This window comes from Pinus tabuliformis, chromosome 8 (assembly GCF_031772625.1).
Source record: "Pinus tabuliformis cultivar Carrire ecotype Pingquan chromosome 8, CPIR1, whole genome shotgun sequence".
Lineage (NCBI taxonomy): Eukaryota > Viridiplantae > Streptophyta > Pinopsida > Pinales > Pinaceae > Pinus > Pinus tabuliformis.
In genome coordinates, this window is record NC_142294.1 from 1014324104 (window position 1) to 1014336387 (window position 12284).

Genomic DNA, 12284 nt, shown 5'->3' on the forward strand with positions numbered 1-12284 from the left:
GCTATATTTTTCTTGGGCTAGCATAACCCCTATATTTTAATGAAATAAAATTCATGATAAAACTATTTCAAGGGTTTGCATTGCTCTAAGAAACCCATTAATGCATTTCTGCTTGCCCTCAGTAATATCAATATGAGTCTTCAAAGTTTCCTAATATATATGGGATTATTTGCCTCTCAACCAACCTTTATCGAATTTTGGGGACAATGCACCTAGACCACCCATTGCATTAAAGGAGTAAACCTTGGTCTTCCCAGGTCTAAGGTTATAGTGAAAATCCATAGAGAGTAGAGGGTATAAGCATGACATAGGTTTTGGAGAATAGAACAATGGAAGGACTAGTGTAATTGTGCTTGCATTTGGTTCAACGTTAGAAATAGATAATGAGGATATGCGTGAGGAGAGTGTGGGTCTATAAGGACCACACTTTGTATCTATATGGAAATAAGAATTAATAAGGTTTTAAATAGTAAGAGGAGGAGGAGAAACAACATTACCTACAATAGTGGTAGTCTCGTCATTTAAGAGTTTGTACCTGTGATCATGCTAATTTCCCACCTTCTACATGATCCTTGCCTATCTTTTTATTTCCCACAAGAGCCATATTTGTTGATGGAAGTATATTTAGAGTGTTTGCTTAGGGAGGTAAACTTATATTACCCCCATTCTAATTACCTCTGCCATAATTAAGCAGTTGAAACCTATGACCTTTTTTTCTCTTATACGAGATAGAAAAATCTCCAACAAGGCCCTGGGAATCACACCATCTACACTAGAAGACTAATTCCTCATAGTCCATCTATTTCTAGTGGCTATAGCCCCTATATAAAATATTAAGGACTATGAACATCCCTTCCCTTGGGTTAAGGTGAACCAAGATTCTTATAAAAGTTTTAATTTTTGAGGTCCTCAATGTCACGTCAGCTTCAAGAAAATCCCCCAATTTATTTCGAATTTCACAAAGCACATCCAAAGTCCACAGTTTTTGAGGGATCCCTCGTAGTCAAAACCACACTAAAGAAATGCCGAATTGTTCACGATCGGCATCAAATTATATGTTCCATTCCTTAAAAGGAATTGATGAGGATTCAATGTAGCAGTATCTTTGCAAAACCCATATAATAGCTTTATCGACTCAAATTTAATCATAGATGAGTTACACTTAAGGAAGCTCACCTCAATAAGCTTTTCTAGGATTTTCCTCCATGCCTTGTTTATCCATTTTCATAACCACTCCACCTTGTGGATTCTACGATACACTCGACAACCTAGAACATGTTCAAACATATTCATGTCTTCAAGTTTTATAGCGTCCCTCATAACTAAATTACATTTTTTGGTCTTGCTTGAATACATTTTCCATTCTTTCTTTTCAATCTTACACAAATATGATAATTTTCTTCAGTTCCAATGGCCCTATCCACCAACCTAAATTCCTTCCCTTCCTCTAGGTTCTACTTCTTATTCTCTCCCACTTCTAGATCAAGACCTATGGTTTTTAGAACCCTATGTGTTCCTCCTAAAATTTTAGTAGGATGGTATCCAATATCATTCCTTCCCTCAAGACAAGTTTGTTCCACCTTCGGGTCTTGTGACCTATTATAAACACCTTTCAACACCCCTCCTTGGTGTTTAATTCCTCTAGGGTTTTCACAAGATTCAATACCTAAGGGAACGTGTGATCTTCATCGCCTACTATGTATAGAATAGAACTACTTCGAACAAAGTCTTTGATATCTATAGGTGATGTATGACTTAGAGAATCGGGAAAGAAACCCCCAAAACACACAATATTGTTCACCACACCAAGGTTTAAAGTTGTCACTTGTCCTAGTCCATTTGAATAAATAACACCAAATGGGTGACAAAGGGAAGTATGATATATAGTTCCCAGACCGGTGATACCTCTTACCATATCATCCAAATAAACCCTGTGAGCCTGATCATAATCTCCACCAATAGAAGAGGTAATTGAACCTATAACACTAATGTTTGTTGTATGTGCTAATGACCCTGCAAAAATCTTGAACAAGCCACTAGCTAGAGCCCACACTCGATCCAGATTTTTGTGAGTAGGCTTGAGACCCTGAACTGCCAGAAGATCCCCCAGGTCTAGCTCCAAGAACATGAAGTCCTCCATTTCTACTAATAGTAAAAAATATATTTACTCACTAGATTCACAATAAAACCCTATTCACCATGTGATACAACCCTTAGTACTTTTTCAAAGCCAAAGCGAACAAAAATGAGAACTTCCATACCTTTTTCCATCAAGATTTTGTATTATTATGGAACTAGAAGAAAAGCTTTTGCGTAAAAAAAGGAAATTTGAGTAATATGAGGAAACTTATTACATTTTTGAGGAGATCAAAAATATTTTTTGTTGTTGTTGAATAATTGGAAACATTTTTTATCTTGCTATGAAATTGCGAGGCAATTTTTTGTCCTTTCCTGTAAGATTGTATGCAAATCTTTGTCTTCTCATATAAATGGAGGACAAATTTTGTAATTGGAAGATGATTTCTATATTTATTTTTGATTGGAAGTGACTTTTGATCTCCTTGTAGTTACAATACATTTAAACATTGGAAACCATCATAGTCGAAAAACAAATTCATCAAGGAAAAAAAGAACAAAAGAAAATATCATTGAAACAAGAGAAAATGAGAGGGTAGGTTTTGAAAGACATGGTTTTAGAAAAGAGAATGTAGGTTTTATCACAAAAATTGACCCTATAATGAATATTCCATTAGAAAACATTATGTGGATGATTAGAGGACGATCTATTTTCTTTGACCTCATTATTATATAGATGAAATTAATGAGGTGACTGGTTAAAAACTTCTTGATGAAGAACTTCCTTTTGCACAACTTCTTGTTCAAAATTGCAACCTGTTAGAAGCTACCCATAAGCACATATGATTCCATTTCAATAATGTATGTCCACAAAAAATATTTTAAGAGTTCCATATTATAGGTTGATCATCCCTACCTAGGTTGGACATTATGCAATGAAAAACTCCAAAATGTCCTCAAGTGGATGAAAGTGGTTCATCTTGATATTGATTGAGAAAAATGTCCTTAAAGTAATCAACAATTATCTTTAGTATGAGGTTCTAATTCGAGCTCACATTGTCTAGGATAACAAATCTATTTTAATTTTAGCTTCATAATCGTTCTTCATTTTGATAATTCTTTGAGATGTCAATCATTGTAACAAAAGTGATATATATATATATATATATATATATATATATATATATATATATATATATATATATATATATAGATATAGATATATATATCTATATATATATATATATATATATATATATATATATATATATATATATATATATATATCCTAAGTAAAAACTATCTAATGCACTAGGATAGAAAATGGGTAAGCTAGCTACTAGTGAAATATATAAGATTAGGGAGAAAATGAGTTGGTAAAGACACAACTGCATAGGCAAGGAAAAATTAGATGTAATCCAAAACAACATTAGGTTGTCAACTTTTCTATAAAAAATGAAGAGAAATGAACATTTAGGTCTAAAAAGTGTTCATAAATGAATGTGCAAAAACTGAAATAGAAATCATGTTAGAGATATCATCTAACTTACAAAGTTTTCCATAACTCAACATCATATATTCCATAAAGCACACACATACATGAAATGTTCTACAATATTAAAAAATAAGAACAAGATCTATGTAACCATAAAATTCTAGAAATGGCCCATAAGTCTTTTGAATATTAGAAAATTAAGTACATAATTACCAACCTCCTAGCTCCAGTCTCCAATAAAATTATTAGAAGATCAAAATTCCTATAATATTGGTATTTTCACAACTTTAAAAGCAAATTTTAGTAACTTCCATATAAGACATTGAGTTTCTAAGTAGGTTGATGTGCCTCCATCAATAATGCATCTGTAGATGATGGCATTACAGACTGTAACTAGTATCTGGAAAGCAACATATGAAGGTAATAGGGGGTGCTCTGATGTATCAACTGGGAAGACAATCAAGTGATCGTTTGAAGGATCCACTGCACCCAACGCAGTTAGTAGAGTATTGTTTTCGGAAAGGCATGACTCAAGGACTTTTAGTGTCGAGATGGAGGCATGTGATTATGCCAAGTCATCTAGTATACTGTATGTATGGGCAGCTTTGTTAGAAGCCACATTATGACAAAATGGTCCCTTTGGGATGTTGGGAATGGCCTCAACTTTGGGTTGATGGATTTGTCAAGGACCATTTGGTGTTGTAAGAGGCACAACGAACACTTAGGTTTTGGGCTCGACAACTGACGAAGTGGAGGGCTTGTCATATTGGCGCAACTGATTTTGCAGGTTGATATTGCAGGGGTTAATCTCATTAGATTTCATCATCAGGATCTAGTAGTCATCGGTAGTAGAAGGTTGGGGGAGGTGGGCTACTTGGCCTAGCTAAGGTTGAAAACAACAAATCCTTGCTAAGGGAAAGGATTTGCAAGCATGGCTATTGAGGTGGCTCAGGATTCTGAGGCGATTGTTGACCTCAAGAAGCTACTTGAGCTTCCCATAGTTGGCGCGTCTGGGGTAAAATGGGACAGTCATATGTGTAGTGGCCATGTACACCACAATACTCGCAACACTAATTCATATGAATAACCTTTTTTTTCTTTTGCTGGCCACCCTGTTGCTAGTTGTTGGTGTTAGGCTAGTTCCCCTCGGATTCACAAGGCTAGTTACCTTAGTTACCCTGGTTACCCTTATTACCCTTGCCCTTATCCTTTTTCTTCAGATTTTGGGGATTGGTATCACCCTGCTGTGCAAACACCTGACCCTGAGGGGGTGGTGGCTACTGGGGCTAAGGATGCATGGGAGGCTACGATGCTAATCCTTAAGGGGCTGGAGCGCCAGGCTATGCATAAGAAGAAGAAACAGTTTGGTATATGGGTTGGGGCCCTAGAAACATGTTGCTAGCAAGAGGGGCATAAATGTTGGCGGAACTAGTGCCCCCCTGTGGATAGCCATAGCTCTGCTGAGAATATGGCGAAGAGTGTGAAATGGATCCAATGATACTGTTGGCGGTGTGAGATGCCCCCGGTGCATTCACACTGCCAGGATGAGGGAGTTCTGGAATAACGGTATAGACATAACTTGATTGAGCACAAATCAGATCATATCTCAAAGCGGTCTGGAGAGGTTCTTCCTTAGTCTAAGGAAAATGGGATGCGACATCTTCCTTGATGGGGGATAAAAGGATCTTGAGAAACCAATCTAGATAAACATGGTCTTCGAAAGGCAGGGTACAACATGTGCTCTTTCTTCGACGCCACTGTTGAATATGGTCAGAAAGGTGACTAGTGGAGGATTGACAAAATGTGGTCAAAATCTCGGTACCAATGTCATACCAGAGAGGTAGCGGGAAATATGATAAGAACGCTTTAGAAAGTATCGTGAAAATGGAATGAGAGGTGGAGGGCTAGTTTACAGACCATTTTGCAACATCTCCAGTGAGCGTGCATTGGAAGAGCCAAAGATGAATGGAGTCATCGGTTATGGAGTTGGACAAAAACCACATGTGGAAGAATTAGACATGGTTGGTAGGATCCTCTCCAGCAATACCCTCAAACTTTGGGATGTCTAAGGGAAGCTTAGTTGGCATAGAGGGCCAACCAACATCATGGTTTATCAGTTTGTTTATCAACTGGTTAAGATCTGGTAGACTTAAGCCAACCATAAAAGGGAGCATGGGGGTTACTGGAATGGTTCCTGAGACTACTCGACATGATGTGATTACCAGTGTAGAACTGGAGCCACCACCAAGTTGGGTTTCTACACTAGCTGTGGGTCCATAACTCTGCTGAGAATATGGCGAAGAGTGTGAAATGGATCCAATGATACTGTTGGCGGTGTGAGATGCCCCCGGTGCATTCGCACTGCCAGGATGAGGGAGGTCTGGAATAACGGTATAGACATAACTTGATTGAGCACAAATCAGATCATATCTCAAAGCGGTCTGGAGAGGTTCTTCTTCAGTCTAAGGAAAATGGGATGCGACATCTTCCTTGATGGGGGATAAAAGGATCTTGAGAAACCAATCTAGATAAACATGGTCTTCGAAAGGCAGGGTACAACATGTGCTCTTTCTTCGACGCCACTGTTGAACATGGTCAGAAAGGTGACTAGTGGAGGATTGACAAAATGTGGTCAAAATCTCGGTACCAATGTCATACCAGAGAGGTAGCGGGAAATATGATATGAACACTTTAGAAAGTATCGTGAAAATGGAATGAGAGGTGGAGGGCTAGTTTACAAACCATTTTGCAACATCTCCAGTGAGCGGGCATTGGAAGAACCAAAGATGAATGGAGTCATCGGTTATGGAGTTGGACAAAAACCACATGTGGAAGAATTAGACATGGTTGGTAGGATCCTCTCCAGCAATACCCTCAAACTTTGGGATGTCTAAGGGAAGCTTAGTTGGCATAGAGGGCCAACCAACATCATGGTTTATCAGTTTGTTTATCAACTGGTTAAGATCTGGTAGACTTAACCCAACCATAAAAGGGAGCATGGGGGTTACTGGAATGGTTCCTGAGACTACTCGACATGATGTCATTTCCAGTGTAGAACTGGAGCCACCACCAAGTTGGGTTTCTACACTAGCTGTGGGTCCAGAATTGCTGACAATATGTAGTGAAAGACGCTCGGAATCAGATGAGTAATCAAGAGAAGAGTCAAGATGGGGACTCAGAGGGCTATGAACCTGAACCAAATGGGGAGGAGTAATATGCTCAAGCGGAAACTGAGATTGATGGCCTGACACTCTTCACGACTCATGCCTTGGTGGTGCAATGATGGAAGGATACACAGAACATAGAAATGGTGAAGGGGGATCAATAATATATCTTTTGTCTCTGATGTGGTGTGATAAATGTATTATGTTAAGTCTTGTCTTGGTGGTGTAAACCAAGCGCCCTTCGCTTAAGGTGTGATTGTGTGTGCAAGAATATTAATTAATTAAGCCCAAATAATGTTTGTAAAAAAGAAAAAAGCTTGCTGCAAATAAACTGAAATAAGTAACAGAAAATAAACAGCAAAACATCTAACTAAACCCCACCCAAACTGGGTTTGCAAACATTGTACTGGTATGTGGCTAAACATATGGAAAGTACACTAAAATAGTCAAGAGATTTGAATGTCAGTGTGACTGGGATCGAGGGACTTTGAGCTACTAGAAAGTGGTGTAGAAACAACAAAAAACCATAGGAAAAGGTCGCTGCAAAAAGATAAGGAGATGGGTGAAACACCTAGGGCAACCGATGGGACCCTATGGGAATGACCAAAAAAGTTTGAATGTGAAACTATGGATGGTAGAAACCTATCTTATCAGATCTGAAACAAAAGGTTACAGATCTGGAAAATGTGGCTGAAAGTGTTGGAGAAACTTAGACTTCTCACTCGGCTAAACTCCTCCTAGAAAGGTAGAATACTAGAAGCCTGAAAGGTGGCTAAATTTGACTTCGACGAGTAAAACGAAATGGATCAAGGCCTAAGAGGGATGACACAAAGGCTACACACCCAACAGATAGTTCTCAGCAAAACCGAGAAACAGATCTGAGAGAAACCCTAAAACCCAGAAATCATAGCTTGTGACCTGTTTTGTAATGAAATCACACTTTTTGGGCAGAAAGCTATGTTTTGGAGCCAAGATCACACATTTTGGGCTGAAAACTGTGATTTCTGCTCCGAGACTTTCGGTCTACAAATTTCAGAAAAAATAGTATCGCCTTTGCTGTGGCTGGTTCTTGTCACCTACGGAAATGACTAGAAAGCTTGCAGAAGTCAGAAATTTATCAGATCTAGGGTTAAAACACTAGGACACATTAATAGAATTGAAAAAAGAAGGAACCCTAAGCTGAAAACCAAAGGTCACCTAGGTTTCTGGATCTAAAGTATGAAACCGAGCGGAGTCACCAATTTGTTGTAGTGTTTTATTCTCAATGATGTACGAAAATAACCCACTTAAGATCAGGGATGAAAGCCGATATCAACAATAGAAATAATTGCTAAACATTGTAGATCTGCAGTTATTAATAGAAACAAAACCTACCAAAATTCTGATATATATCACAATCATAGTTAAATAGTCAAATAAAGAGTAATAACTCCAAAACATCTAATGGAAACCAGATATGTAAAGAATGATTTTATTATACCACTTGTCAAGGGAACAAATGTATGTTACCAGCCCCCTCTATGGGATGGGTTCTTGGCAATCCTCAAACACTTTCATCTTCTGTAGAATCTCTCTCCTCTATAATGCATAAACCGAACAGAAATATGGTGTGCGACAATGAAAAAAATCAGAGTTACAACAATGAGTGCAATAATGAAAATAATCTAAAGTGAATCATGAATGGAAAACCCTCCTTTTTATAACAAAATATTGATTTATCCCCTAATAATGAGCAATAATAAAATATTATTCATCCTATTCTTGGAATAACCACGTGGAATATTTTGTTATATTTGATTAGGAGGGAAAAAGTATTTAAAATTGTATTTAGAAATAATAAATAAATAAATGATTTATTTATTATCTCAATGAATTAGTTAAGGAATAATAAACAAATAATGGTTTATTTAATTATTCCTAAGGGATTTAGTCAAATTTAACAAAGAATAATAATTAATTAGTGATTAATTAATTATTCTTAGAGAAAAATAAGATAAATAATGATTTATCTATTTATTTTTCATGATTGGGTCAAATTCAACAAGGAATAATAATAAAAAAATGATTTAATTAATTATTCCTAGAAGAAAATCAAATAAATAGTGGTTTATTTAATTATTCTTCATGGGTTTAACTAGAAATTACTTAATAAAGGTGGTTTATTAGGTAATTTCTCATAGTGAAAGCAATTTTACTAGGGTAAAATTGGTTTTACATGGTATACTTCGATCCATCTAGTAAATTGGGCTAGACGATTAACTTTTTGGTGATAACAGTCGGGTTGATGAGTTTTGATCAAATCGAGGTTGTGACGCGCATGCTACAAATCTAGGGAAAGCGACACTTGGTGGGAGATTTTTGAAATGATCCTTGCATGTAACCTCCAATAGCAAAAAATAGATCCCTAAAACAAGGGATGCATTTTCATGTTGCCTTGGGAGAAGCATACCATGCATGCAAGTCTATTTTTCTCGGTCTTGAAGGAAACCAGTCAACTCAGCTACACATGCAAGAGGCTGCTCAACTGTTGGGAGAAAATGTGCATTTTTTGCTAGGAGCTGGGCTGGCTTCTTAGACGTTTTGCACAATTTCTAGGCAAAGCAGCCGAATGATGCCTACATTTATGCAAATTCTAGGTTGAGCAGCGTAGATGGGAAGGATTGCAAAATTTTCTGGGTGAAGCTTGCTCAGTAGAATTGCACAATTCTAGGGCCCAGTAGGTTGCTAGTCAAGATTGCGCAATTTCTGGAGTGAAGGATGGTTTCCATCCAGATTTGCGCAAATTCTTGAAGGATTTTCTCAGCTTGCTACTAGACCAAGAACGAAAAAACATCTTGTGAGTGTAATGCATCAATGTTTGATCGACTGGCTGTCTTTCTACAAGAAACTCACTAGAGCTTGTGTACATGACAAAGCAAGACATGTTGCTATGGTGTTTGGTAGGAAGAGTCTGAAATGAAGCCAAGGAAAAATTTTCGAGGGTGGTTGTAGCCGCTACAGCACTTCACGACACATTGGTAGAACTACAGCTCTCTGAGTGGACCTTGTTCATGAAAAGCAAGTCTAAGACCTCCAGCTGTATTGTTTAGTGCTAAGTTCTTTTGGTTTCCACACTTCCTCGATTGTGAGATGTATCATCTGCCATGCTCTTGGTCGATTGACACACATTCCAAGCCAATTCAACACAGTTGTTTCAATTGGGGTTGAGGGGTATATTGGTGCAGAAGCAATATAGTCGTCAGAGTCTTAGTTTCATCTTCGGTGTTTCTCCACTGCTAGCATGCCTGGACAGTACCCCGGTGGAGTCACATAGGAACACAAGCATAGCTCTGCTACCGACAAGCCCAGTCGGTACCCCAATGAAGTTACCTACATCACCTGTCTGTGCATGAATCCTTTCCCTTCTTTCACCTTAATCATTTTTCATTTTTTCAAACTTTTTTTCACTTCATAACTATGCATAGCACTTATTCATTTCACAGGCGGAAGAGGGAGCCCGACTTATTGAGAGAAGAAGAGATTGTTCCTACAGAGAGGTAGTTTGTTATACCTCTGATGTGCATGTTAAGGTTTCCCCCCTCACCTTACTCTACTTGACTAAGCTAATAAGGATTACCCCAAAAACAACTGACTAGAGTAGGTGATACTAGTGAGCACGCAAGTGTTGCATTTTTAGCAAGGTTCACTTCAAATAGTACATATTTTCGATTGATGTATCATGGACTGAAGATAACAATTTCTTACATAAGAGAGCGAACAAAATATAACCAAATGTTGATAGTTGTACAAGTCCTCTCATAATTTATCCAGCTTGTTTCACAAGTCATACATGGTTTCATGCGAAACAAATGTACGAATGAAACAAGCAAAAAAGAAACAAAGCAAAGAAGAAGTAGAAGCAAAAGCGAAAGTGAAGTGAGTAAGAAAACAAGCAAGCAGACAAACAAACCAACAGAGCAAGTAAGTAAACAAGCCTGCAAGCAAACAAACTGAAAGCAAACACTACCCCTACTCTTAAGCTAACAATGCATGGGCCATCTCATGTGAAGTGATACTTCCAATGCAGCCATCGGTCCATTGGTTGACCCATGTTGGTGAAGGCATGGTTCACGGACAAGATAGCTATGCGAACCAACAAACAAGAAATATGTAACAGTGAAGACAAACACACTTCAAGTTTAAAAGCATCCACATAACAAAAATGAGTGAAAGCGCATGACATGCATTCTGTGGAGCTACCATGGTGTTTTGCTACACTACGTGCAAATGTTGAGTGTATGCATTCTCTTGACTATGACATGAAGCAAACGTGAGAAAGGTAGACCACTTTTGTTGTGCATGTGCGCTTGCTGTGTAAGATTCCTCCAATGCATGAGTGATGGGATTTTGTAGTTTGAGTGGAGGAACTGAAATATGGGTGTTTGGTTGATCTTCAATGCAAAGCAGAGAGTGAAGATGAGCCTTGAGTGTTTCAACAATTTCCTGACTGGATGTGAAAACAACCTCAAAAGAGCAAGGGTCTGACATAACCATCAGCTCAGGCTAAAGTGCCTCAACAATCTACTAGGTTTCGACTTAGTGGATAGATAAATCATTGTAGACCAGTGTCTTATATAGATTAGAAACGATTGAATCAACATCATGATTAGATGAAGAAGTAGAGAGATCATGACAGCCAAGATTAGAAGATTTAGGATGTTTTTTGGCATCCTCATGATTTGATGAATTGGGTAGAGGGGTAAATGAGAAGCAAAGATGTTCACCCTCTGTGTTTTCAGAAATGACAGATGACAAATTGGACAAATTTCTGAAGGAAGATGTGTCCTCTCTGCACTTTGATGATAGACAGACATTTGACGTCTCATGTGAATGATCAGAAGTAGAAACATTCGGGAATGGATTTTCACAAGGGAAATCAGTAGTAGCAAAATCACAAGGGATGTCAGGATGAAGCATATGAGGCGTGGCTAGAAGGGAGTCATCCATCACTGCGGGTTCTTCTTTAGATTACTGCACACATTCATCATGAATGATGGCGCAGGTTGGCTACATAACACCAACTCTGTCGACAACTTGATCCTCATTCACAATAGGTGAGGAGTCCGAAATTGAATAACACAAGACAATATAATCTGGAGGATCAATAGAATGTGACGACGGAGGTCGAGCGAATGAAGCCACGTGACAACCAACAGGCTTGCAAGCAAAATATGTGCAGATACCAAGAGCAGGTGGGGTGAGAGGATGTGATAGTTCAATAGAGGTATGTGCATGATCTCCCACATCACACCGCAGTGGTGGATATGTTTGATGAGGTGAAGGGGGACAGTCACTTGTGACAACAACTATGCCTGGTTTTGATTGTGCAGTTCCATCACCGAAGTATGAGCGGGATTCGAGGGATTTCAAGAATTGCAGATTTTCAGATATGTAAAGAAGATAATCAAATCTCCCATCGAGAAATTCCCAATCAATATCATCTTCGTGGAATCGGTATGCAAGATTACAAAAGCGTGTGTGAAACTATTCAATGGATTCATCAGGTGCTT